Genomic DNA, 27,993 nt, shown 5'->3' on the forward strand with positions numbered 1-27,993 from the left:
TACCATGTTGTACCTGTACTTAATCTTGCTGCTAGGCTGTTTGATCACTGCTGAGCATCATGTCATGTTGTTATGATGATACAAACAGAAATTGCTCACAAGGGGTTCTATAAACACATTTTGGGTTCATTTATTTAGACTAAGCACTTAGAAACATTTATACAAAGGTAGGAAGATTTAAGATTTCAGCAGCAAAGCTGTGTGTGTTGCGCTCTGCTCTCAGGCAAAACTGAAACTAAGGCTGGTTCATATGACACACTTCCCTTCTAGTGATGTCATCCTGTTATCCCTTAAAGGCATATTACAACAATGACTTGGCAAAATGATCCTTCTACTTGCAGTGTAGCACTCTTCCTTCACAAATGGACAATTCCATGCCCAATGTTGACCTAAGCACTGGTAACAGGACTTTTTGTATCACTGCTACTACTAACTGCTGTCGTCGGGGCCTTATTCAGATGCCGTTTACCTACTTCAGTTGAGGACCGGTGGTTTTCAGCTACGACTTCTCTCAAGTCACATTCCACCATGTCCGTGGACAATACTGTTTAAGAGCCTACGGTGAAAGTTAACTTTGGCAACGTCATCAACTTAGGCTTTGCAGGCTCGAGAGGCCAAGCGGCCTCGGCCTACTTCTGCTCCAATTTTGTATATTCTTATTTCGTAATGAAATGTATTCCCTTTTTAAACCCCACACAAATCTGTCCCAGAATATTCTCTCTTGAAATTCTCCAAATTACAGTTTCAAAGCCGTGATAAATTCTCCAATGCTGGGCATCAGATTGTTCCCAAACCAATCGCTTTCTGCAATCTCCAACGGCTTGGGATTGTGATGCTGCCCAAATTTGCACCAAATGTCTGACAGCAGCCTTGCCTTTTGGCTTAGCAGGGGTGAGCAAGCCCCTGAGCACTCCTTACACTCCTGCCCCTGCTTTAGTCAGGAATATCTCCCTTTTCCTTCCCCCCACTGCCTGATTAGCAGCTGGATTATCAGGATCTTCGAGGATATTATTGGCAGTGAGAAACGCGTCTAGCCACTCCCTATTCTTGGTTCTGGTCATGGCTATACTCTCCCAGTCGCCCAATAATACTTGCTGACACGGCCATCTTTGAAGGTCAGTCCACCAACGGATACAAACAGCCTTTTCCCTAAGACTGGATTTAAAAACCCTTTTCCTCTCTGAGAAAAGCCCATGAGCTCCTCTGCTGATTTGTGGGAAGATTCTTCAACCCAAGTTTGATCAGCCAGGGAATCCACAATCCCACCTCACCATCAGACTGTGATATCCTTGCAGGATAAAACCACTGTGTGTAGCATAGCATCTAGTGCCCAAGTGAAAACTGGTTTAATCTGATTTGGTTTATATACATACATACACAAAAAAAAAAGCCACAGGAGAGTGTTATTATACTATTATTATAATTATATATTATATATTATTATAATTCAAACAGGTTAACACACCTGTTTATATAGCAGAGAGGAATCGGGGAAAAATGAGTTAAAATCAGTGTATGATAACATTGTTACTGAAAATCAACCATCTTATATTACATGGCACAATTTATTTGTTGTAATAAAGCAACAAATCGAGCCTTGTTTGTATGTTTGTACATCTGTCTTGGCCAATATTTAACTCTCAACTGGAATGACTAAAGTAACATATTATCTGGCCATTACCACATAGATGTTTATGGGATCTTGCTGTTTAGAAATAGGCTGCCGTGTTTCCTGCATCACAACATTGACCATATTTTGAAAGCACCTTTTTGGCTGCAACGCACAATGGGATGTCCTGAGGTTATGAAAGGTGCTATAGAACTTCAAAGTTATTTATTTTTTTTACCTGCTGATTTACCAAGAGTACCGTAATGCCACAGGAAATGCTAAAGGATAGGGCTTGTCAATGTTTATTACTATTCATGCCCATTGCCCATTGCCCATTATTGTTTCACCTCTCTATTGTCAGCTCTTTTTCCTTCAGCCTTACCATGAAGTGTGGAGCCAAATGTGTTGAGATGGGAGTCTGCTTAAGGATTCAGACAGCTACACTACTGCATGGACATTATTACATTTTATTAAATGACTTGGGGTGTGCAAGACCTGCTCAGCTATACATTTAGGAAGTTGAAAGCTGTGACAGACAGTCCAAGCAATTAAAACAAAACCTGTGTAGCCAACAGGGCAATGATAGGCACAGAGGCTCAGAGGCATGAAACCTACTGGCTCTCAGGCTGAAGCAACTCCTAGGCCTCGATTATTCCACAACACAGGAGTAACAGTCTGTATAAAATGGATCTCTCTCATTTAATCATCATTTTGTTGCCGTATACCTCATCTTACACAATTCACTGAAGGGAAAAAGAACATACTCAACCGGCCACTATCATTATTTCCCACTGATTGTCAGCTTGTGATGGCTGGTAACTTGACAGGAATAACGAAAGGGCCTTGTTGTACTTACTATACATAGTTTTAAAATTATTCCTTCATGGGATGTGGGCATCTCTGGCAAAGCCAGCATTTGTTGCTCATCCCTAATTGTCCTTGAGTGCAGCTAAAGGTTAACGACATTGCTGTTGGTCTGGAGTCACGTGTAATCCACACCACATAAGGACAGCAGATTTCCTTCCCTAGTGAACCAAATGGGTTTTTACAACAATCAATGATAGGTTCATGATCACCAGCACTGAGACTAGCTTTCAATTCCAGATTTTAGGAGTGGAATTCAAATTCCACTAGCTGCCGTGGTGGGATTTGAACTCTGCGTTCCCAGAGCATTAGCCTGGGCCTCTGGTCTGCTAGTTCAGTGGAATATAGGTAAAATATTTACATACCTATCTATATATATATTTCTTTTTTCTATTTATTCATGGGGTGTGGGCATCGCTGGCTAGGCCAGCATTTATTGCCCATCCGTATTTGCCCAGAGAGCATTTAATAGTCAACCACATTGCTGTGGGTCTGGAGTCACGTGTAGCCCAGACCAGGTAAGATCAGGAGATTTCCTTCCCTAAAGGACATTAGTGAACCAGATGGGTTTTTAATAACAACCGACAATGGTTTCATGGCCATCGTTAGACTTTTAATTCCAGATTTTTATCGGATTCAAATTCTACCATCTGCCGTGGTGGGAATTGAACCCGGGTCCCAGAGCAATTATATGTCACCTATCTAGTTCTCTCTCTCTACAGAAATGTATATATCACCCCTCTCTCTCTCTTTCTCTCGCTCTGCTCATTATGTATTTCTTTCTTTATATATGTAGGGAAAGAAAATAGATGGATTTTTCAAAAAAGATCACATCTCAGTAATGGGTAACATCACTGACAAGTGTTGGAGAGGTCTGTGTGGTGGTTTTTCATTTGTTATTGTACGGTTTGTCAAAGAAATGATGCTGTACATTTATTTTGAGGTGAGCAACGTAATCTTAACATGGTGAGGGAATGGATAAACAAATAAATCAGCAAAGGAGAGAAATTGGAGCAGAATGTACAACTAACTTCATCAAATCCAGCACTCAGTTTCAATTGAGCTGAAATGTATATTTGTAGGTTAAAGGAAACAGTCTTTTAGTTATAGCCAAAAATTATTTCCATTAATACAACATGCAAAGCATTTAGCATGCTTCACAGAGGGGAACGCATTGGAGATGATGGTACTGGACTAAAAAGCCCAGAGATCTGAGTTCAAATCCTGAGACAGTAACTTTTTAAAATTGAAGTCAATAAACCTGGTCATTTGTTGCAAAAGCAAAACTGCGGATACTGGGAAATCTGAAGTAAAAACAGAAGATGCCGGAAATACTCAGCAGGTTTGGCAACATCTATGGAGCGAGAAACAGAGTTTCTCGGACAGAATTTTCTGCTCCCGCCCATGGCGAGTTTGGGGGCAGGGGTTATTTAATCGGGCGGGATGGGGTCGGATGTGGATCCCACCGTTGTTGGATCCTAGTCACCAATTTGTTGTCAGGGGTGGCCGGTTTGGTATGAATGATAGAGTTGAGTAGCAGACACCTCATAGGTAGAAATTCTGGGAAATATTGTCCCCCTGTTGGGCGGGAGTGGGAGTGGGAGTGGGCGCAGATGGGCGGGCCTTCGATCGGCGCCCCCAATTGGGGGCGTGCTGCCATTTTACGTGGGTGGGCCAATTAAGGCCTGCCCAGTGTAATATCTGCCAGGAAGCGCAGTGCGCTCCCTGTGCGGGCGGAGGTGGGGATTCCCTCAGCCGGGAGTGCGCTCTTTCACACATGCACGCAAAAGAGCGCACTGATCTCCCTGAGGCTAAGTGCTGCCTCAGGGAGATCGGCTTCAATGCAAAATTTGCAATACAAATGATAGAAAAGTTTCCCTGACATGTCCCCTCATGTGGCACTGTCACATGAGTTGGGACATGTCCATCACTTTAACTGAAACCTTTATTAAAAATTTAAATACCCTCATCCCACCCGTGGATGAGGATTCATGTTTTTTTCTGAAGCCCGCCAGGGCTCCCGGCCTCCCCGCCAACCATAAGGTTGGACGGGCAGGTCCATTAACGATTTTAATTAGTTTTTCAATGGCCTCAATCGGCCGTTGATTGATTGGCGGGCGCACAGCTGACTCAGCTGTGCCCCCGCCATCCTGAAAATGGAAATGATGTGGGGTGAGGTCGGGAGTTCCACCCGACGTCATCCCGCATCACGTTATGCATCGGCGAGCGGACCCCACCCCCGCTCGCCAGTCAGAAGACCCTGTCCTCTGTGTTTATTAACAAAGGTACTCAGCAGCAACTAGACATGTTCTAACATTCAAACTCTATCTCCGCGCACTACTGCTGCTACTAACTACACACTACAGACTACCTCCTACCGCTGTTGGATACTATGATCATGCAATCTTCCACTATAACATTCTTCTTAAAGTTAGGTTACACATCAGATTGCCACATCCCTCCCCCTTTACTCAGAAATACATTCTATATTTACATTTACAATCTTCTTAAAATAGCAAAATATTTACACTGATAAGTAAGTTACAAATTCATTCCTTCTGGGGGTTTTCCTTATGCGTGTAGAGCGCCTCAGCTCCACAACTTCAGATGTCTTGTCAGGAACCTCCCTTTCTGGAGTTGTCTGAACATCAGGTGCTTCAGTGGACATCTGCAGGTCTGTATCCTCAACTCTTGAAGGAACAACAGATACTTCAGACACACCTGTACTGGGTTGAGTTCTCTCAACAGGAAACGTTGACCTTGCTGTGATCACTGGTGGAATCATTTCTTGGTGATTTGTTTCTCTTCCTTAGATGCCCCACATATCTCCGTATGATTCAGCCTTCCACCTTCATGTGGTAATATTGAGGTCCAGTTACTGCACTTATTTCACCCGGTAACTGCCTTGGTCCTTCTCCAATGTTCTTCACGTATACCGTTTCTCCCATGGTACATTTCCTCTCACAGCTATCCCAGTCATGTCTAGTTTTCTGACTTCCCTGACTCCTTTCCACCTTCCCCCCTAGATTTGGCATTAAATGCTCAATCTCATCCTGAGACGGTGTTTCATCAATAACCCCGCAGGTGTGACACCTGTCGTGGTGTGAGGGGTGGTCCTGTAATGTAAAAGAAAGCGTGCTAGCCTGGTTGTGATGGAATCTCCAGTCAATTTCTTCATTCCAGCCCTGAATGTTTGAACTGCCCTTTTGACCAGTCCATTTGAGGGAGGGTAACACCGTGAAGTCTTTTCGAGTGATACGGTTGAGGCTGATAAACCGCTGAAACTCAGCATTCGTAAATGCTGTGCCGTTATCAGAAACGATCACTCCTGGTCGTCCATGAATGGCAAAACTTTGACAGAACTTCTCAATTGTAGCAGGAGACGTTGGTGACTTCACCTCACATATGTCCATCCATTTTGAGTGGGCATCAACAATGAGCAGAAATATTGTTCCCATGAAAGGTCCAACATAGTCAATGTGTAATCGCACCCATGGCCTTCCTGGCCATTCCCAAGGGTGTAGCGGAGCTGTTGAATGTAACATTGCACACAATTCTTCACTAAGCTCTCTATTTCACCATCCATCGCAGGCCCCGATTGGAAGCTGCGTGTTGTGGTCTTCATTCAGGATATTCCTGGGTGTGCACTGTGCAAATCAATAAGCAATGGCTCTCTACCCTTTGGAGGTACTATCACCTGTGCTCCCCACAATAAGAGACTGTCCTGGCTGGTTATTATATGCCTTCTGTGAAAGTACGGTTTTATTTCATCAGACCATGTGACCAACCATGAAGTATTTGTTCCTGTACTTGTGACAGGACTGAGTCCCTACTTGTCCAGTCTCTGATCTGTCGAGCGCATACCGGTGATGAAACTAAGAAATGTAACAACAAAATAACTTCTTGTGGAACTGGGACTTCCACATCCTTTTCTTGTAAAGGTAAACGACTAAGTGCATCGGTGTTTGTAATTTGACTACCAGGCCTATGTATGAAAGTATACTCACACGCTGCCAGGATTGAAGCCTTATTTGTGTTTCTGTGTCTTCTTTCTAACATTGACTTTAATCTCGGAACTTCTTTTCGGTTTCAAAATTGGCCCGACTAATCTCAGATGTAAACTCGACTTGAGTGAACTCGGTGTTGAGTCTCCCAGAATTTCATCATCTGTCTGCTTCTTAGAGAATTCTGCCACTTTGTGCCCCCGAAGCTTCTTTGGCCTCGCGTAGCTGACTCTTCAGCTCATCAGCCAATGAAAATATCGCGCAAGTGAGCGATGACATCGGGATGCTCGCCCAACATCACTGCGCACTATTTCACGCTCGTGCGTGTCGGGTGCGCGCCCGCAAGCTGAGCTGAAAATCCAGGCCCTTGTTTTCGCTGCCAAGTCGTTTTTTTTCTCATTTTCCTGCTAGCGGGGGCTGTTTCCCGCCTCTCAGTTGAGTCTTGCATTTTCGCGCCCCCCTTTTCGGCTGTGGCTTCCCGCCTGATGCGGAGGACGGCGCCATTTGGCGCGCCCTGTGTGGCTTTCGAATCTCTAACTGCACTTTCTCATTGCCAGTGCAATCTCTAGCACCTTCTTAAAACCCAAATTTTTCCGGATAACAACTGCTTCTGAATTGTCTCCTCGTTCACACTGCACACTAAACGATCCCTAAGCGTATCATTTGACCAAACTCACAGTGCTCCGTTAATTGCTTCAAGCTTGCCTCATAGCTGGTAATTGTCTCCTCTGGGGCTCTAATTCTTCAATTAAACTTGCACCTTTGCTACATTACTGAGGGCTTTGGTTGGTAATGGTCCTTTACCAGGTCCACTAATCCAACCAAAGCTCTCGAGTCTGGGCCACTGAGTGCTGTCAAACTTCGAATCAAGCCATAAGTCTTATTCTCCACATGTACTTATGAGGATCGTCCGCCTCTTCTGTTCCCCGAAATCCCATTTGCTTGGGAAAAGAACGAGAGACACTCAATATAGTGGGACTAATCATCTGTTGCTGGATCGAAAGGATCAATTCTTCAGGATTGCAGCATGCTGTGAGGGAGTTACTTTGACAAATTGAACGGAACTTCTACTTACAATTGCTGTGCGAGGCACAGGGCCAATTTCATTTCCCTTGCTTGTTTCTGTTTAACTTGTTTAATCCTCAGCACCAGTTTGTTGGATCCTAGTCAAGTTTTTGTAAGGGGCGGTCAATTTGGTACCAATGATAGGGTCGAATAGCAAACACTTCATAGGTAGAAAACCTGTGTTTATTATCAAAGGCACTCAGCAGCAACCAAAAATGTACTAGCGCTTCAAACTCCATCACTACACACTACTGCTGCTACTAACTACTGACTACAGAGGTATCCCATGCTACTCTGCTATTGAATACTAAAATCAGGTGATCTCCCATTATAACATTTTTCTTAAAGGTGTATAACACATCAGATTACCACAACCACCATCCTGCCTCCACCCTGATTTAAGTCCCTGGCCAGAAGGCCGATGGACAGCCTACCTGCCCCGCTGCCAATTGAGCCCATAAGTGGCTAATTAATGCCCGTTTAAGGGCCTCATCCCTCTGCCGTTTCACAACCTGTGAAGTTTAGTCACTGTTGCAACGTAGGAGGATGGTTCTGTATCAGAAGGGAACTTCAGGGATTAGGGCTGACAAAGATGGAGTCTCTGGTGTTTGATGTTTGAACAAATGGAAGTAGATTTCGCTGGAAATCCTGATAGAGGAGGTCGAATGAACTTGTCTTATTGCTGGGGTCACCCGGGAAAAGAAATGTCTTGTTTAATTTAGTCAAAGGAAGATTTGCACTTAAATAGTACCTTTCAGGGCCGCAGAACATCCCAAAGTCCTCCACAACTGATGAAGTGTGGTCTCTGTTGTAATGTAGGAAACGCAGCAGTCAAATTGCGCACAGCAAACTCCCACAGACAGCAATGCGATGATTACCATATAATCTGTTTTGGTGACGTTGATTGAGGGATGAATATTCGCCAGGATATCGGGGAGCTCTACCCTGCCCTTCTTCAAAACAGTGCCACTGGATCTTTTACATGGATCTTGAGAGAGAAGACCTCCCAGCTTAGCATCCCACCTGAAAGGTTACGCCCCCAGCAGTGCAGCAACTCCCTTGGTCCTGGAACGTCAAGTGTGAATTTTGTGCTTTCATGTCCTGAGGTAGGAATTAAACCCAGGAGCTTCTGACTCAGGAGTTCCCCTGGGCCAACATTAAAGTCACAGATGTGTAGACAGATTGGGTGCTGAGCTCTGTCATACTACGTCGGGCATCCTTGCTTCCGTTTTACACCTGTCACTTTAACTTAGGCCCCAGTGAGAGCGAAGTAATGTTGGTGAAAAATGTCAGACCTCAGCCTGTTTAACTTGAGATAGGACTGCTGGGCAGATCCTTAGCAATAGCGTTGGCAAATGGAGTACAGTGGACAAGCAAGGCAGAGATTTATTGATAACATAAACAGCTAAACATTAGCCACTGATCATTTAAGTCAGGGTTATACAGTTCCTTGCTTTTTCATTTCAGCCTGCGGCTCAAGGGTATAATAAAAGTGCATTTTCCCTGCCAATTGAAGCAGTCCATTTTGTCTGGCACTGCAAGGATTCCAGCTGGTGAAAAGCAGTGCCCAGGATAGAAAGTTTGCTGCTGATACTATACGGGCGGATAAATGTTGCGAGGGTGCAGGGGATCTCACCCACAGCCAGAACTGTGGCTGCAGGAAATGCGGGTTGGGGGATGGTGAAGGCACTTGGCGCTCCCATAACCTTCTTCTGACCCACCCTGCCTTTGGCAAGGTCTGGCTGGCACACTACCAAAGAAGGTCCAATGAACTGAAGAACAGAAAGAAAGACTTGCATTTACACAGAGCGCTACACAACCACTGGAGATCTCAGATAGTGAGAGGATGTTTTCACTCGCTCGGGAATCTAGAACGAGGGGGCACAGTTTCAAAATAAAGGGTCTCCCATTTAAGACAGAGATGGGGAGGAATCTCTGCTCTCAGGGGGTCGTTTGTGTTGGTGATCCCCTTCTCCAGCGAGCAGTGGAGGCTTGGTCATTGAATATATTCAAGGCGGAGCTGGACAGGGAGTCTAGAATTATGGGGACAAGCAGGAAAGCAGAGTTAAGGCCAGATCAGATTAGCCATCATCTCATTGAATGGTGGGGCAGGCTCGAGAGTCTGAATGGCCTACTCCTGCTCCTGTTTCTTATGTTCAAAGTGTTTTACAGGCAATGAATCGCTGTTGAAGTGTAGTCACTGTTGTCATGTAGGAAACACAGCAGCCAATTTGCACCAGCAAGCTCCCACAATCAGCAATCTGACAATGGCCAGGCAATCTGCTTTTTCTATTGTTGGCTGTGGGATAAGTATTGGCCAGGACACTGAGGATAACTCACATTCTCTTCTTTAAAATAATGTCATGGGATCTTTTACATACACTTGGGAGAGCATACACGGTCTCGGTTTAATGTCTCATCTGATAGATACATCATGGCTAATCATCTGACCACCCAGGGCCGGATTTTCGAGGAGGGAGGGGGTAATCAGGAGGTGGGTTCATTTCGGGGTTGTAAAGCTGCTCTCAACACTAACAGCGAATTGGTCAAAACATTGCCCTGGTAAATAGATCAATAAAATAAGTGACAGCCATTCGCTGATTCATTCCTCAGCACAATGTCTTAACCAATCAGAGTCAAGCTGCCTGATTTAAATTTCAAACAATGTTTGACAGTTAACTGTCAGTCACCATCAACTGGTGCATTCTCCATGGTAATGCCTCTACCAATCAGAGTTGACTTGCCAACTAATCAGCACTCTCTTCTTATACAGTATAAATATGTTGTTTCCCCTGACGTTGGTATTTTTTTACAAATTGTCCTGATGAGTGCAAGGTGAAAAACTTTGACAAAAAAATCCTCTCTTTTCAGCAATATTCAAGTTCTGTGCTGCCAAACGACTATTGTATAGCACTTGGGGATAGCCATGACTCAATGGCTAGAACGCTTGTCCTTGAGCTAGCAGGCTATGGGGTCAAGTGCACTCTAAGGACTTCTGCACAAAATTCAGACTAACACTCCTAGCACAGTAATGAGAGAGTGCTGTACTGTAAAAACTGTTATTTTTCAGATTAGAAACTAAACCAAGGACCTATCTACACACTCAGGTGGATGCGAAAGATCCCAAGGTACTATTTTGAAGAAGAATGGCAGCGTAATCCCCTGTATCCTGGCCCATATCCATTGTTCAGCCCATGCCACTGAAAAAACATTATCTGGTCATTGCTGTTTGTGGGATCTTGCTGTGCGCACTCTGGGCATGGTGATTCTGGCATTGCTACACTTTAAAATGCTCTTGTTGGTTGTAAGGAACTTTGGCTTGTCCTGAAGACATGAAAGGTGCTATATAAATGCTGAGCTTTCCTTTTTTTGAATAGCAATTTTTCACTGTGAGATATAAATAACAGCTTGGAAAAAGGGAGGCGAGATCTGTAAGGCTAAATCGAGCCACTTCTAGTCGATTTTGAGGGGCCGCTTCCTTTGGTTGGAGAACCTGGAACACAGGGTCATATTTTTAGGATAAGGGCTCGGCCATTTAGGACTGAGAGGAGGAGAAATTCCTTCACTCAGAGGATTCTGAATCTTTGGAAATCTCTGTCCCAGAGAGCTGTGAATGTTCCGTCATTGAGTATATTCAAGACTGAGATTGACAGAATTTTGGACGCTCAATAAATCAAAGGGTACAGGTATAGGGCAGGAAATCTGGAATTGATTTAGAAGGTCAGCCTTGACCTTATTGAATGGCAAAGAAGGGCTGAGGGATCTTATAGCCAACTCCTGCTTTTATCTTTTTATGATTTTATGTTCTTAATATGTTCATTTGATTTTGCTGTAAAATGGTTGGAATTAATTTAATGCTGGGGTAAATTCTCATTACCCTTAGATGCTCCAATTCAGAGTACTTTGTGTTGCGGGCTTAAATTTGGCTCCCACCCATGGTGACCACCTTCATGAAGAATGAAACACACTTACCCTCGGGCCTTCAGCGTTTCACAACATCCCAACGTGTTTCACAGATGGGTCACACGGTTTGGAAGTGCAATTTCTGTCGTTTTTGTAGACAAACAACACAACAGCCAATTTGGGACAAAAACAGAAATACCTGGAAAAACTCAGCAGGTCTGGGCAGCATCGGCGGAGAAGAGCAAAGTTGACGTTTCGAGTCCTCATGACCCTTCAACAGAACAATTTGGGCCGGGCAGCTCCTTCAGCCTTTGTGGGTCCATCTTCTCCAACTGCAGCCTGACCAGGGCTGCCAAGGATTGCAGTTGCATGTTGCATGCTGCCCAACATTGCCCCGTGACAGGGCATCATGAAGGAGGTCACAAAGGGGGAAAGCCCACAAAGGGGGAGCACTGAGAGGAGCTCAACAGCCTGGAAGAAGTTACAGATTCCCGTCCAGGAGCCTATCTTTGACCTTAGGAACAGCAGCCATCCCCGTGTTCTTTGCTGATATATTTTCTGTACAGGGTTTACCTGCCACTTGTGCAAATCTGCAGGAATAATTTGCAGGAGGAGCAGACCATTCAGCCCCTCTAACTTCTCCGTCATCCCCTCCTTCACTCCTCATCTTGTACCAGGACTCCCACTGCAATGTCAGGAAAATTTGCTGCCTTCTTTCTCACAGGTTCAGCTATCCCTCAACGTCCCACAGCGCAATTTCAATTTTCAAACTACTCCCAACGTTCTATGCAGTCACAGTGCGCTTCCCAATTTAAAGGGTTCAGGCTTCCTTAAGATAATGCAAGCCACTCACAACACTGAGCGCCCTGCAGACAATGTGCAGCCATTGGACAGCCCGGGTAGCACTGATTGCACGTGGCAACCATTTAAATTTGTGCTGCCTGATGTTTTAATGTGCGGTCCACATCACAATGAACACAAGCGCGTTAATATATCTAACCTAACTGCAATAGGTTTTAAGGGGCATCTCAATGGTGGAGAGAGAGGTAGAGAGGTGGAAATTTAACACGTTTAAATATTCCAGCTAAACACACAAGCTTTTGTCATAAGTACCTCTTTTAATTGCATGTTTAACTGCATACTTCATACATCTCCGACATATGACAATTAACGTCGCAAACTCCATTGATTTGATGAGTATGTTTTAAGTACGAATACGCACATTTATTCCTCTTCCAGAAACAAAACAACACCTTACATTTATATAGCACTTTTAATGTAATAAAATGCCCCAAGGTGCTTCACAGGTGTGAATATCAAACAAACAGAACTGACACTGAGCCACATAAGGAGATATTGGGACAGATGGTCAAAAACTTGGTCAAAGAAGTAGGCTTTAAGGAGCATCTTAAAAGAGGTGAGATAAGTAGAGGTCGAGAGATTCAGAGAGAGAATTAGGGCCTAGACTTAGGTCTTAGGGCCTAGATAGCTGAAGGCACAACCGTGAATGGTGGGGTGATGAAAATTGGGAATGCTCAAGAGGCCAGATGAGGAGGAGCGTAGAGACCTCAGAGTGTTGTCGGGTTGGAGGAGGTTACAGAGATAGGGAGAGGCAAGGTCAGTGGAGGGATTTGAATCGGAGGAGTGCAGACTAAAACACAGGGAATGATCAACAGAAAGATACAATATATCTTACCCTTGTTACAACTGCCCAACAGAACATATCTGAAGAGAGGGCCACTAATTTCCCAGAGAAGGTTTAAGTTCAGGAGCCCTCTGTTGCAATCTTTAATATGGTAAAAGCAGGACGCTCTATGCGAGTCACTTTGTCAAAGGCTAGAAAACAGTTTGCTGTTACAAATTTTTCCTCAGCACAAGGAGTTTAATATGAGTCACTGAATAGAAAATAAAACACCAAGAAAACTCAGGAGGTACAGGTTGAACAGTTAACTGTCTGCACCACTGCAATAATGAAAGGTAGCTGGACACAGAATCAAATAGACTACATCCTTCAAATAGAGAACTACATAAACATTAGAAGAGATATCACAAACTGCTGCATTCAAGTAGGTTCAAAGGCTATCAACTGCGGATAAACGAGACCTGGCTAGACCTCAGTCACCTGTTGAAGAGGAACTTTCCTGTCACCGAGCAGGAATAGTAATGAACAATCAGCCTTAAACATGAGATGATGAAAAATTCTTTCACTCAGAGGGTTGTGAACCTTTGGGTTTCTCTCCCCCAGGAGCTGTGGGTGCTCAGTCATATTCAGGAACAAAATCAATAGGTTTTTGGATGCTAAGGAAACGAATAGATGTGGGGATAGTGCAGGAAGGTGGAGTGGAGGTAAAATCTTATTGAATATTTGTGTAGGTGCGGAGGGACTAACTCCCGCTCCTACTCCTTACATTCTTACGCTTCCTCCACACTACTTCTTTCCTTAGAAGGGCAGAAGGGGGATGAGGGGTGAGGGTGGAATTGTAGGGTGAAAGGGCAGGAAGGGCTGAATCGACGAGGTCCTGTCCGTATCCTCCAATCCGGCCATTGAGCGTGAGGGGAGGGGCAGAGCTTGATGGAACAGCTTCCAGTCTTGTACATCGCAGGCCAGGTTTATTTGAGTAACTCATCAAGTTTAAACCTCTTTCTATAAGCAATGTACAAATCGATTGTACCACTGAAACCTGTGGTTTAATCATTCTCTTACCCACAGCATGTTCTGAAGCACGGGCAAGCCTCACAGCTGTATTGTAGCTGCCTGGCTACAGGTACAGTGCCTGGCTGGGTATATCAGTTAAACTGTGCTGTTTTCCAGTCGGAACAAGGCTGCACACAAACTAACATCAGGGGATTGTGTTGCTCGTGGCAGGGGAGACAGGCCACAGTCATTTTGTCTCCTCCTGCTCTTTTCTTGGGTAATTTGATTGCTTGGCTACCTAGCATTTAGCAAGCAACCAAGCAGCCTGTTTCCTAAAAGGAAAACAAGATTACTGTCCCACCTACCCATACCCCCCCGCAGCTGCAACCCCCTCCCCCGCCATCCCCAACCCTCCCCTCCAACCTTCACCACTGCACTGGACAAGTTATCCGTCATCACTCATTCTGCCAGCTCCTTACGGCTGAGATAAAGGAGAAGAAGCTGTTCCCTAATGTGGACTTCAAGTGCCCTCTGCTGGCAAGTGTCAGGCTCCTGCTGATTCTATCAATCAGGGGGCTGAATTTTACCAGCCTTCTGAAGACAAACTGAGAGCCTTGGGAAAAGGCATCAGAAGGTGTTGGGAGGGAGCTCGACATCTCACCCCCGCGGGATATTCTCAGGGGCAGGGATGATAGTGGCGCCCCTAACTTAGTCCGTTGAGGGGGCAGTGGGGGGAGGAGGAGACGGGAGGTGACAGGTTCTCCACCCCGTGCCTTCCCGTCCAATTAAATGGTTTCCCCCCATCCCGCTCCGAGGATGGGGAGGCTGAGGGGGGAATTAAATTACACTCAAAGGCAGCAACAGGTATGGGGGGGTAGCAGTGGAAGTCTCTCTGCATTTGCACCGTGACAGGGGGGGGTGTAGAAGAGAGAGAGCAGAGGACAAGGTCTACATGATGATTTCTGCCACATTGGATCCGGACTCTCCCATGCGCCGTGCCAGTGATGGGACGCTGACTGGCGGGGCATCTAACACACCCAGCGTCACAGTGTCCCTGCCCACCCGTGTTCTCTTGGACGTTGTCCCATCGAGGTCCTCACCTGAAGCAAAATTCCTTTACAGCCTTGCCCTCGAGTGATCTGGCACACTAACCATCCTTAATTCCTGGTCTGGGTGCAGCCCACTTGGTGTCTGGATGAGGCGCCATCTCCTGACTTTATACGAGCCTCAAGGGCATGTGCAGTGCTAGTATCTGAGCTGGTGGCTGAGTGTCAGAGCCTCCTCATCAGGGCTGTGCTCTTTCTCCCTCCTGGTGCTGCCGTGGTTGGGGCAGGTGGTGGTTTTTAAGCACGTGAAAACAGAAAATTGCAAGGGGCAGGTTGGTGTGGGGGAAGGAGTTTTGAGGTGGGGAGCATCAGGTCCATATCCACACCATCTACCGCTTGTACATCTCACTCGGTTGCACAATGAAGGCGAATTGGGTTTCAGAAGAGACATCGGTAGGAACATACCATCATCCTCAATGTTCTCAGGGGTGCTGGATGCCACGGGCTCTGTTACAGCCGCATCCATGATACTGGGAACCATCTCCCACATAGGGCTCAGGAGGTGCTGGTGTCCTCGCCCCTCGTCCCTGGTTTTGCTCTGCTCCCTGCAGTTATTAGTAACTGTGTCCTGAGAGGGACACAGAGAGAGTGGGCAGAATGTCAGTGGGTGTGTTGCACTGTGTTTGAGTGATATTTGTACCACAGCTGAATAGCTGGAAGTATGTGGAGGCAGTGAGGTGTGGGTATGAGGCTGACATCATTGAAAGGCGTCTGAAGGTGATGTGGAGAATCTGGTCATTAGGCCTGAATCCTGAGGGCCAGAGGCCTCAGGCAGGTGAGTGATGGGGGTGTGCTGCACCGAGCAGTGTGAGAGGTTGGTGATGTGGTGGGTGGAAACGATGCAGAGAGGGAGTGAATAAAGAGAGGGGGAGAGAGACAGAGGCCCCACTATCAGTGGTAGGAGCGAGAGTGGCCCGGGTGGAAAGAGCGGGGAGAGAGAATGAATAAAGAGAGTGGGGGAGAGAGAGACAGAGACCCCCAAACAGCGATTCAAACCAACACAGATAAAACAGAGTGGCTTCACAGGAGGACAGGCAGGTGATCGGCTGGTGAGTATTTCAGCTTTTAGCTTTGTTTTAGATTTAAATTAGCAGCTGAGTAACTATCACTTGTTGATTATTATTAAATTAGTAACTTAAGGATGGCGGAAATTAAATAAATAATAAAGGTCAAACAACAAAAAAGAGGTAGAGGAGCAGCTGTAAAAAGAGCGGGAGTGGAGTTTACCTTTGAGGGAGAGGAGCGGCTGTATAAAGAGTGGGAGTGGAGTTTACCTGTGAGGGAGAGGAGCGGCTGTATAAAGAGCGGGAGTTTACCTGTGAGGGAGAGGAACGGCTGTATAAAGAGCGGGAGTTTACCTGTGAGGGAGAGGAGCGGCTGTATAAAGAGCGGGAGTGGAGTTTACCTGTGAGGGAGTGGAGCGGCTGTATAAAGAGCAGGAGTGGAGTTTACCTGTGAGGGAGAGGAGCGGCTGTGTAAAGAGCAGGAGTGGAGTTTACCTGTGAGGGAGAGGAACGGCTGTATAAAGAGTGGGAGTTTACCTGTGAGGGAGAGGAACGGCTGTATAAAGAGTGGGAGTTTACCTGTGAGGGAGAGGAGCAGCTGTAAAAAGAGCGGGAGTTTACCTGTGAGGGAGAGGAACGGCTGTATAAAGAGTGGGAGTGGAGTTTACCTGTGAGGGAGAGGAACGGCTGTATAAAGAGTGGGAGTTTACCTGTGAGGGAGAGGAACGGCTGTATAAAGAGCGGGAGTTTACCTGTGAGGGAGAGGAACGGCTGTATAAAGAGTGGGAATGGAGTTTACCTGTGAGGGAGAGGAACGGCTGTATAAAGAGTGGGAGTTTACCTGTGAGGGAGAGGAACGGCTGTATAAAGAGCGGGAGTTTACCTGTGAGGGAGTGGAGCGGCTGTATAAAGAGCGGGAGTGGAGTTTACTTGTGAGGGAGAGGAACGGCTGTATAAAGAGCGGGAGTGGAGTTTACCTGTGAGGGAGAGGAGCAGCTGTATAAAGAGTGGGAGTGGAGTTTACCTGTGAGGGAGAGGAACGGCTGTATAAAGAGTGGGAGTGGAGTTTACCTGTGAGGGAGAGGAGCGGCTGTATAAAGAGTGGGAGTGGAGTTTACCTGTGAGGGAGAGGAACGGCTGTATAAAGAGTGGGAGTGGAGTTTACCTGTGAGGGAGAGGAGCGGCTGTATAAAGAGTGGGAGTGGAGTTTACCTGTGAGGGAGAGGAACGGCTGTATAAAGAGCGGGAGTGGAGTTTACCTGTGAGGGAGAGGAACGGCTGTATAAAGAGCGGGAGTGGAGTTTACCTGTGAGGGAGAGGAACGGCTGTATAAAGAGCGGGAGTGGAGTTTACCTGTGAGGGAGCGGAGCGGCTGTATAAAGAGCGGGAGTGGAGTTTACCTGTGAGGGAGAGGAACGGCTGTATAAAGAGCAGGAGTTTACCTGTGAGGGAGAGGAGCGGCTGTATAAGGAGCAGGAGTTTACCTGTGAGGGAGTGGAGAGAATGTAAAAAGAGCGGGAGTGGAGTTTACCTGTGAGGGAGAGGAACGGCTGTATAAAGAGCGGGAGTGGAGTTTACCTGTGAAGGAGAGGAGCGGCTGTATAAAGAGCGGGAGTGGAGTTTACCTGTGAGGGAGTGGAGCGGCTGTATAAAGAGCAGGAGTGGAGTTTACCTGTGAGGGAGAGGAGCGGCTGTGTAAAGAGCAGGAGTGGAGTTTACCTGTGAGGGAGAGGAGCGGCTGTATGAAAAGTGGGAGTGGAGTTTACCTGTGAGGGAGAGGAGCAGCTGTAAAAAGAGTGGGAGTGGAGTTTACCTGTGAGGGACAGGAACGGCTGTATAAAGAGTGGGAGTGGAGTTTACCTGTGAGGGAGAGGAACGGCTGTATAAAGAGTGGGAGTTTACCTGTGAGGGAGAGGAGCGGCTGTATAAAGAGCGGGAGTGGAGTTTACCTGTGAGGGAGAGGAGCAGCTGTATAAAGAGTGGGAGTTTACCTGTGAGGGAGAGGAACGGCTGTATAAAGAGTGGGAGTGGAGTTTACCTGTGAGGGAGAGGAGCGGCTGTATACAGAGTGGGAGTGGAGTTTACCTGTGAGGGAGAGGAACGGCTGTATAAAGAGTGGGAGTGGAGTTTACCTGTGAGGGAGAGGAATGGCTGTATAAAGAGTGGGAGTGGAGTTTACCTGTGAGGGAGAGGAACGGCTGTATAAAGAGTGGGAGTGGAGTTTACCTGTGAGGGAGAGGAGCGGCTGTATAAAGAGTGGGAGTGGAGTTTACCTGTGAGGGAGAGGAACGGCTGTATAAAGAGTGGGAGTGGAGTTTACCTGTGAGGGAGAGGAGTGGCTGTATAAAGAGCGGGAGTGGAGTTTACCTGTGAGGGAGAGGAATGGCTGTATAAAGAGCGGGAGTTTACCTGTGAGGGAGAGGAGCAGCTGTATAAAGAGTGGGAGTGGAGTTTACCTGTGAGGGAGAGGAGTGGCTGTATAAAGAGCGGGAGTGGAGTTTACCTGTGAGGGAGAGGAACGGCTGTATAAAGAGTGGGAGTGGAGTTTACCTGTGAGGGAGAGGAACGGCTGTATAAAGAGTGGGAGTGGAGTTTACCTGTGAGGGAGAGGAACGGCTGTATAAGGAGTGGGAGTTTACCTGTGAGGGAGAGGAACGGCTGTATAAAGAGCGGGAGTGGAGTTTACCTGTGAGGGAGAGGAACGGCTGTATAAAGATTGGGAGTGGAGTTTACCTGTGAGGGAGAGGAGCGGCTGTATAAAGAGCGGGAGTTTACCTGTGAGGGAGAGGAGCAGCTGTATAAAGAGTGGAAGTGGAGTTTACCTGTGAGGGAGAGGAGCGGCTGTATAAAGAGTGGGAGTTTACCTGTGAGGGAGAGGAACGGCTGTATAAAGAGTGGGAGTGGAGTTTACCTGTGAGGGAGAGGAGCGGCTGTATAAAGAGCGGGAGTGGAGTTTACCTGTGAGGGAGAGGAGCGGCTGTATAAAGAGCGGGAGTGGAGTTTACCTGTGAGGGAGAGGAGCGGCTGTATAAAGAGCGGGAGTGGAGTTCACCTGTGAGGGAGAGGAACGGCTGTATAAAGAGCGGGAGTGGAGCTTACCTGTGAGGGAGAGGAGCGGCTGTATAAAGAGCGGGAGTGGAGTTTACCTGTGAGGGAGAGGAGCGGCTGTATAAAGAGCGGGAGTTTACCTGTGAGGGAGAGGAGCAGCTGTATAAAGAGTGGAAGTGGAGTTTACCTGTGAGGGAGAGGAGCGGCTGTATAAAGAGTGGGAGTTTACCTGTGAGGGAGAGGAACGGCTGTATAAAGAGTGGGAGTGGAGTTTACCTGTGAGGGAGAGGAGCGGCTGTATAAAGAGCGGGAGTTTACCTTTGAAGGAGAGGAACGGCTGTATAAAGAGCGGGAGTGGAGTTTACCTGTGAGGGAGAGGAACGGCTGTATAAAGAGTGGGAGTTTACCTGTGAGGGAGAGGAGCGGCTGTATAAAGAGCAGGAGTTTACCTGTGAGGGAGAGGAGCGGCTGTATAAAGAGCGGGAGTGGAGTTTACCTGTGAGGGAGAGGAGCGGCTGTATAAAGAGCGGGAGTTTACCTGTGAGGGAGAGGAACGGCTGTATAAAGAGCGGGAGTGGAGTTTACCTGTGAGGGAGAGGAACGGCTGTATAAAGAGCGGGAGTGGAGTTTACCTGTGAGGGAGAGGAGCGGCTGTATAACGAGCGGGAGTTTACCTGTGAAGGAGAGGAACGGCTGTATAAAGAGCGGGAGTGGAGTTTACCTGTGAGGGAGGCGAACGGCTGTATAAAGAGTGGGAGTGGAGTTTACCTGTGAGGGAGAGGAACGGCTGTATAAAGAGTGGGAGTGGAGTTTACCTGTGAGGGAGAGGAGCGGCTGTATAAAGAGCGGGAGTTTACCTGTGAGGGAGAGGAACGGCTGTATAAAGAGTGGGAGTGGAGTTTACCTGTGAGGGAGAGGAGCAGCTGTATAAAGAGTGGGAGTGGAGTTTACCTGTGAGGGAGAGGAACGGCTGTATAAAGAGCGGGAGTGGAGTTTACCTGTGAGGGAGAGGAGTGGCTGTATAAAGAGCGGGAGTGGAGTTTACCTGTGAGGGAGAGGAATGGCTGTATAAAGAGCGGGAGTTTACCTGTGAGGGAGAGGAGCAGCTGTATAAAGAGTGGGAGTGGAGTTTACCTGTGAGGGAGAGGAACGGCTGTATAAAGAGTGGGAGTGGAGTTTACCTGTGAGGGAGAGGAATGGCTGTATAAAGAGCGGGAGTGGAGTTTACCTGTGAGGGACAGGAGCGGCTGTATAAAGAGTGGGAGTGGAGTTTACCTGTGAGGGAGAGGAACGGCTGTATAAAGAGTGGGAGTGGAGTTTACCTGTGAGGGAGAGGAACGGCTGTATAAAGAGCGGGAGTGGAGTTTACCTGTGAGGGAGAGGAGCGGCTGTATAAAGAGTGGGAGTGGAGTTTACCTGTGAGGGAGAGGAGCAGCTGTATAAAGAGCCGGAGTTTACCTGTGAGGGAGAGGAGCGGCTGTATAAAGAGCGGGAGTGGAGTTTACCTGTGAGGGAGAGGAGCGGCTGTATAAAGAGCGGGAGTGGAGTTTACCTGTGAGGGAGAGGAGCGGCTGTATAAAGAGCGGGAATGGAGTTTACCTGTGAGGGAGTGGAGCAGCTGTATAAAGAGCGGGAGTTTACCTGTGAGGGAGAGGAACGGCTGTATAAAGAGCCGGAGTTTACCTGTGAGGGAGAGGAACGGCTGTATAAAGAGCGGGAGTTTACCTGTGAGGGAGAGGAGCGGCTGTATAAAGAGCGGGAGTTTACCTGTGAGGGAGAGGAGCAGCTGTATAAAGAGCGGGAGTTTACCTGTGAGGGAGAGGAATGGCTGTATAAAAAGCAGGAGTGGAGTTTACCTGTGAGGGAGAGGAACGGCTGTATAAAGTGCGGGAGTGGAGTTTACCTGTGAGGGAGAGGAGCGGCTGTATAAAGAGCGGGAGTGGAGTTTACCTGTGAGGGAGAGGAACGGCTGTATAAAGAGTGGGAGTTTACCTGTGAGGGAGAGGAGCGGCTATATAAAGAGCGGGAGTTTACCTGTGAGGGAGAGGAGCGGCTGTATAAAGAGCGGGAGTTTACCTGTGAGGTAGAGGAACGGCTGTATAAAGAGCGGGAGTGGAGTTTACCTGTGAGGGAGAGGAACGGCTGTATAAAGAGTGGGAGTGGAGTTTCCCTGTGAGGGAGAGGAGCGGCTGTATAAAGAGCGGGAGTTTACCTGTGAAGGAGAGGAACGGCTGTATAAAGAGCGGGATTGGAGTTTACCTGTGAGGGAGGCGAACGGCTGTATAAAGAGTGGGAGTGGAGTTTACCTGTGAGGGAGAGGAACGGCTGTATAAAGAGTGGGAGTGGAGTTTACCTGTGAGGGAGAGGAGCGGCTGTATAAAGAGCGGGAGTTTACCTGTGAGGGAGAGGAGCGGCTGTATAAAGAGCGGGAGTTTACCTGTGAGGGAGAGGAATGGCTGTATAAAGAGCGGGAGTGGAGATTACCTGTGAGGGAGCCAGTTCTCGCCCAGACACTCAACAGCGCTGGAATTCGAAGGGAGTGATGTCAGGATAAGGGCGAGAGCTGATTGGTAGGTAATGGGTAAGCTGTTTTATTTCCACTTTAAAGCGACATTGCAGAAGGGAAGAGTCTCAGCATTTATTTTAAGAAAAACTAAGTGGTTTTCTACTTGGTTTAAATTTAAGGAAATAGACTTTTAATTAAAAACAAACAAGAAGTATGGCAAGGGAGCTCAGTCCCGTGTGTTGTACGGCCTGCAGCTTGTGGGAATTCTTAGACACTCCTTGCAGTCTGGATGACCACATGTGCAGGAAATGCCACCAGTTTGACCAGCTTCAGCAATGGGTTTCAGCGCTCGAGTATCAGCTGGAGACACAGCGGAGCATCCGCGAGGCTGAGGGTTACATGGACAGCACGTTGTTAGATGTGGTCACTCAGAGAGGGAATGGGTGACCGAAGAAGGGAGGCAGGCAGGTAGACAGGAAAGCCCCAGAGTGCATCTCATTCCAGAGCCATTTTTCTGTGTTGGAAAACAGTGAGGGTGAAGGTTCCTCTGGAGAGTGCAGCCAGATCCAAGTTCACAGCAGTGGGTAGCTCAGCTGCACAAGAGGGGAGGAGTTAGAGTGCAAGGACAATAGTGGTAGGAGACTCAATATTGAGGGGTGCAGACAGCCTTTTCTGTGGCCGTAGACATGACTCCAGGATGGTGTGTTGCCTCCCTGGTGCCAGGGTCAAGGATGTCACAGAACAGCTGCAGGGCATTCTGAAGGGGGAGGGTAAACAGTCAGAGGTCGTGGTTCACATTGGCACCAACAACATAGGCAGAAAGAGGGATGAGGTCTTGTAACAAGAATTTAGGGTGATAAGTAGCAGATTAAAAAGCAGGACCTCAAAGATTGGAATCTTTGAATTACTCCCTGTGCCACATGCGAGTGAGTATAGGAACATGAGGATAGAGAGGATGAATGCGTGGCTGAAGAGATGGTGCAGGAGGGAGGGCTTCAGTTTCCTGGAGCACTGGGTCTGTTTCTGGTGAAGGTGGGGCTTGTACAAGTCAGACAGGTTGCACCTGAACCGGAACAGGACTAACATCCTTGCAGGGAGTCAATGACTGCAGTAGGGAGGGATGGTATCTTAGAAAGTTCCTCAAATGAGGCCATATGGGTAGAACTTAAAAACAAAAAGGGGGCAATCACTTTGCTGGGAGTGTACTGTAGGCCTCCAAACAGTCAGGGGGAGATAGAGGAGCAGATTTGTAGGCAAATCTCAGACAAGTGTAAAAAGAATAGAGTAATAATGATAGGGGATTTCAACTTCCCCAATATTAACTGGGATAGTCTTAGTGTGAAAGGCTTAGAGGGGTCAGAATTCTTAAAGTGCATCCAGGAGAGTTTTTTGAGCCAACACGTAGAAACACAGAAAGTCCTACGAGAGAAGGGGTGGTACTGGACCTAATCTTAGGGAATGAAGCCGGGCAAGTGGTAGAAGTGTCAGTGGGGGAGCATTTTGGTGATAGTGACCATAACTCTGTAAGATTTAAGGTAGTTATAGATAAGGTCAAAGATGGATTGGAAATAAAGGTCCTGAATGATGGGAAGGCTGATTTCATTATGATAAGACAGGATCTGGCCAAAGTGGACTCAGAGCCACTACCTGTAGGAAAGTCTACATCAGACCAGTGGGAGTCATTCAAAAAGGAAATAGTGAGAGTTCAGGGCCGACATCTTCCCATAAAGGTGATGATTAGGACCAGCAAGTCCAGGGAACCCTGGATGTCAAGGGATATAGAGGATTGGAGAAGGAAAAAAAGGAGGCTTATGGGAAATAGAGGGCTGAAAACAGCAGAAGCCTTAAAGGAGTATAGAGAGTGTATGGGGGTACTTAAAAAAGTTAGAAGGGGAGCGAAGAGGGGGCATGAAAAACACTGGTGGGCAAGATAAAGAAAAACCTAAGGCATTTTATAAATATATTAAGGGCAAGAGGATAACCAGGGAAAGACTAGGGCCCATTAGGGACCAAAGTAGCAATCGTGCGTGGAGCCGGAGGATGTAGGTGAGGTTTTAAATGATTACTTTTCATCTGTGTTCAATATGGAGAAGGACAATGTAGCTGTAGAAATCAAGGAGGGGGACTGCGATATACTTGAACAAATTAGCATTGAAAGGGAGGAGGTATTAGCAGTTTTAGCAGGCTTAAAAGTGGCTAAATCCCCAGGCCCAGATGAGATGTATCCCAGGCTGCTAGGTGAGGCAAGGGAGGAGATTGCAGGGGCTCTGACACTAATTTTCAAATCCTCTCTGGCCACAGGAGAGATGCCAGAGGTGACCGCAAATGTGGTACAATTATTCAAGAAGGGTAGTAAGGATAAACCAGGTAATTACAGGCCAGTGAGTCTAGCATCAGTGGTAGGGAAACTATTGGAAAAAATTCTGAGAGACTGGATTAATCTCCCCATTCAGGGAGAGTCAGCATGGCTTTGTCAGGGGGAGATCATATCTAACGAATTTGATTGAATTTTACGAGGAGGTGACTAGTTGTGTTGATGAGGGTAGTGCAGTCGATGTAGTCTACATGGACTTCAGTAAGGCTTTTGACAAGGTCCCGCATGGGAGACTGGTCAAGAAGGTAAGAGCCCATGGGATCCAGGGCAATTTGGCAAATTGGATCCAGAATTGGCTTAGTGACAGGGGGCAGAGTGTGATGGTCGAAGGTTGTTTTTGTGATTAGAAGCCTGTGACAAGTGGGGTACCACAGGGATCAGTACTGGGACCCTTGCCATTTGTAGTGTACATTAATGAATTAGACATGAATATAGGAGGTATGATCAGTAAATTTGCAGATGACACAAAATTGTTGGTGTCGTAAATAGTGAGGAGGAAACTGTTAGATTACAGGACAATGTAGATGGGCTGGTAAGATGGGCAGAGCAGTGACAAATGGAATTTAATCCTGAGAAGTGAGGTGATGCATTTAGGGAGGACTAACACAGCAAGGGAATACACAATGAATGGTAGGACCCTAGGAAGTAGAGAGGATCAGAGAGACCTTGGTGTACATGTCCATAGATCCCTGAAGGCAGCAGCACAGGTAGATAAGGTGGTTAAGAAGGCATATGGGATATTTGCCTTTATTAGTCGAGGCATAGAATATAAGAACAGGGAGGTTATGTTGGAGCTGTATAAAATTCTAGTTAGGCCACAGCTGGAGTATTGTGTCGCCACACTATAGGAAGGATGTGATTGCACTGGAGAGGATGCAGAGGAGATTCACCAGGATGTTGCCTGGGCTGGAGCGTTTCAGCTATGAAGAGAGACTGGATAGGCTAGGGTTGTTTTCCTTAGAGCAGAGAAGGCTGAGGGGGATCTGATGGAGGTATACAAAATTATGAGGACCATAGATAGAATCAATAGGAAGAAATTTTTCCCCTTAGCAGAGATGTCAATAACCAGGGGGCATAGATTTAAGGTAAGGGGAAGGAGGTTTAGAGGGGATTTGAGAAAGAAGTTTTCATCCTGAGGGTGATTGGAAACTGGAACACACTGCCTGAGGGGGAGTTAGAGGCAGGAACCCTCACAACATTTACAAAGTATTTAAATGAGCACTTGAAACACCATTGCATACTGGGCTACGGGCCAAGTGCTGGGAAATGGGATTAGAACAGATAGGTGTTTGATGTCCGGCACGGACACGATGAGCCAAAGGGCCTGTTTCTGTGCTGTATAACTCTATGACTCCATAACCTACCTGCTCACCTATTTACATCCCCTTCTGAGGTTATCCTTGAAGGCCTCCTGCACCCTTCACACCCTGCCCCCACCCCCCCCACAATCCTCCCACCACCCCCCACCACCACCACCACCCCCACCCCCGCAAACAAACCATAGCATCTCTCCCCCTATGAACTTGCACCACTAATACCTCCAGCTGCTTCCATCCACCAGGAACCATTTCCCCACCCTGGCTTTCAGATTGTCATCATTTAAATTCCAGCAATATTGTCCCACCTTGAAGAGGGACAGACCGCCTTTAAGAAGGGAAATCTTGCTGGACCATCTGCTTTATTAGCAATGCTGCCTGGCACCCGCTGCTGTGCACAGAGGCTGAAGGCGGCATTAAGAAGATTAGAGGAAAACGGAAGCCATTTGGGCAAATGTTACAAACATTCAGATGAGGTAGAAAAAACAAAATTGCATGTTGCCCACCTCGATCTGAATGGGCGGAGATAGGGAGATAGGTCACAAATCGCAACCCCCAATGTTTAAAAAAATGGGGTGAACCTGATTTGTAGCCATGAAGTGCACAGAATTTGTCGCACATAAAGGATGCTGAAGACAGAGGAAGCAGAAGACAGGGAGGAGGAAGGTGAAGGATATAGGTGGAGGGGGAGAATAAGTGGATGGAGGTAGAGGAATGGAGCAAGAGAAGAAAGTGTAGACGAAGAGGTGGAAATGGCGGAAGAGGTGAAGAAGAGGTGGAAGAGGGGTTGGAGGAGGGGTTGGAGGGGGGAAGGAAGAGGTGGAGGAGAGGGTGGAGGAGGGATTGGCAGAGGGGGTGAAAAGGGGGGGAGAGGAGGGATTGGGAGAGGGGGGTGAAAGAGGTGGTGGAGAAGGGAGGGGTGGAGAAAAGGTTCATGGAGGAGGAGATGGGAGTGGCAGAGAGGGCGGAGGAGGAAGGGGTGGAGGAAGAGGTGGTGGAGGGGTGGAGAAGGAGGTGGAGTGAGGAGGGGTGGGGTAGGAGGAGGAAGAGGTATTGGAGGAAGGGGAAAGGTTGGCGTGCAGGAGAAGAGTATGGGAAAGAAGGAGGAGTCTCACAAAACCTTTGTTCAGCTCTTAAGGCAATGTTTCTGGAGAAGGCTCTGTAACTGTCACTGAAGTTTATTTATGGGTCATATTGCAGGGATCCCAGAAGAGGTGATGCAATTTATTGATATTCTATTTTTGAGCTGCAACTGCTCTCAGCAAAAGAAGCAAACTTCAGGAACTTGTTGACTGAGCTTGCAATTCCCCAGGCCCCCTTTCTTTCACAGCCTATGGGAATGTCACAGTAGAAGTACCTTCTTTGCTGTTCCTCGTTGATTTTTCTTTTTGGAGAAGGATGGAGAGAATTGTGATGTTTTATTTAGTTTTTTTGCTCTCTTGTGATTGAGCACTGTTATTTTAGAGCAATGACGTTTTGATGTTTTGTTGATTTGCAGCCTGAATGTCTTGCTGGTTAGAATGTTAGCATTGCAATACTGTGAGAGAGGCAAGAAATGTGTCCTCTACTCAAATCCTGCAACTCTCAGTGGGATTTGGTTATACGTCTTTGGAGGATGGCAAATTCAGGCTTTCTTCATTAAACTCAGTTTATTGTCTCACTCCAGCACCTAACAAATAATTGCTGTTCTTAGTGCAGCTTAGGCAAACTCATAGTTTTACTCTGTTGTTTGGGATATTTGGACTAAACTATTAATGGCATATTAAACAATCTAAAAATCTGTTTATTTAAAGAAAAGGGTTCATAGAATCAAACTCTGATTGGCTTCAAGGACCATTAGAGCATATTTAAAATGTGTTTATTTCTGGCAATTCAGTGGGTGTTCTATAGTCAATTGATGATTAACTTATACAAACCAGTATTCTATGATTAAATTTAAACTCACAAATTAAGATAGGCAGAACTCACTGAGGCACAGGACTGGATTTTACACTTTTCCCGCTGATATGTTTGAAAGCAGGAGGCTCATGCCAGCGGGTGGGCCTTCCCATCACCAACCCGCCTGCCTCGACCTGTCTGAAATCTTACAGGGGTAGGGGAAGACATCAGGTGACCCTCCCACCCTTGGACCCATTGAGGCCCTTCAGTGGCTAATCAATGGCTTCGTAAGGGCCTCATTCTGCCCCCGCCACTATTGGAAACACGGCAGGGGGAGCCCCACACTGAGCAAGGAGCACAGTCGCTGTGCAGGCTGGGCCCCACTGGAGGCCCGTTGGAGGCACTTACACACCGCTCCCCCCACACCCCCACACCCTCCGCATCCCCAACGAGGTCATCCCCATTTTTAATCCTCGCCTGGCCTCTTCAACCCAACAACCACACCACCCCCCACCACCCCCAACCTCACCCCAACCCTGAACCCTGGGCTTACCTGGGCTTCTCAGCACGGTGGGACCGCCTATTGGTCCAGCAGTGCCCTCCTCTACCAGTTGGCACTGCTGGGACTACAGAGCTGCCGGCCAATCAGAGTGGCTGGAAGCTCTCCAAGATGGCACTCCC

The sequence above is a fragment of the Cetorhinus maximus genome, chromosome 8 (assembly GCF_964194155.1).
Source record: "Cetorhinus maximus chromosome 8, sCetMax3.hap1.1, whole genome shotgun sequence".
NCBI lineage: Eukaryota > Metazoa > Chordata > Chondrichthyes > Lamniformes > Cetorhinidae > Cetorhinus > Cetorhinus maximus.